The sequence below is a fragment of the Capricornis sumatraensis genome, chromosome 2 (assembly GCF_032405125.1).
Source record: "Capricornis sumatraensis isolate serow.1 chromosome 2, serow.2, whole genome shotgun sequence".
In the NCBI taxonomy this organism is placed as follows: domain Eukaryota; kingdom Metazoa; phylum Chordata; class Mammalia; order Artiodactyla; family Bovidae; genus Capricornis; species Capricornis sumatraensis.
Genome location: NC_091070.1, coordinates 175,616,427 through 175,617,800, shown reverse-complemented (window position 1 = coordinate 175,617,800; position 1,374 = coordinate 175,616,427).

The window sequence follows — 1,374 nt, the reverse complement described above, 5'->3', positions numbered from 1 at the left end:
TTCTATATTTTTGACTACACCTCTCAGGTTTTACCAACCACCCAGGACCCAACCACAGAAAGAAAGAGTCTCTTTCTCAACTTCAAGTGAGTGTGTGATTTTAAATTCTGATATTCCAGCTCAGATTAATTATGACATCTGCCAGTTTAATTGTTCTTTAACCTCCTTTGGTTCTCCAAATATTTTGTAGAGATATTTTAACAAGTTTCCTCCCTATATGCTCATTCCAAATATGTGGGAAGGTATTTACCACAAATTATTTAAAATATGTATTCTTAGATGACCTCTCCAAAACATAAACATCAGGAATTAAATATATAGGCCTGGCATGCTGCAGTCCATAGGGTTGCAAAAAGTCGGACATGACTGAGCGACTAAACTGAACCAAAGTGAGCATAATCTTGATTATGTAAATCTAAAACTAGTCCAAATCTAAATATGTGTATATACGTATACAGCTTTATTTCCAGGTGACACCTGGTAGTAACAAGGTATCCAGCATAAAATCTAATTTTTCATTTTATCTATGTGTAGAGAAATTAATATAATATTATGATCAGATTTGGGCTTTCCTGGTGGTTCAGTGGTATAGAATCTGCCTGCAGTGCAAGAGACGCAGGAGACACGAGTCCGATTCCTGGGTAGCGAAGATCCCCTGTGGGAGGAATTGGCAACCCACTCCAGTATTCTTGCTGAGAAAATCCCATGGACAGAGGAGCCTGGCAGGCTCTAGTCCATGCAGTCACAAAAAGTCAAATCCGACTGAGCACATCATCAGATATTATGTATTATAAACTGAATACAGAATGTATTTCAAAATACATCTCATAAATTGATAATCAGATTCAAGGGGATGGTTTAAAATGTCCCCCAGCCTCCCTTCTTTCAACCAGAATGTCTGGGTGTTGAAGGCACAAAGCCCCTAGCATCCTTGGTGACCAGTGTCCTCAAGCTATTTTGGTTCTTAGACATTTGGAATGTCAGGGCCTCTACTGGCTAGATCATTGTTTTAAAAACCGAATGTTTCTGTTTACTTCTAAGCTAATTATATCCTCACTTTCATGGCTTAGCGATGGCTTAGCCATCATCCTTGTTTGGTCCTCCTCTGTGCTAGTTCCACCAAAGGCCTATTTATTCCTGTTTGTGGTATTTCTCTGCCAACCATTTAATCTTTGTTTCTTCTGAACCCAAGCAAAGGTGGAAAGAACACACAGTGTTCCTTCCCAAAGTCTATGTAAAACTGTTTAATCCTCTGGAGTTTTCCTCCAAAGGAAACACATTATCAACCCACTACTAATACAGTATGTTCTTAGCAAATTCAGTCAACCTTCTTTGGGGGTTGGCCAAAAAGTTTGCTTGGATTTTTCCATCAGG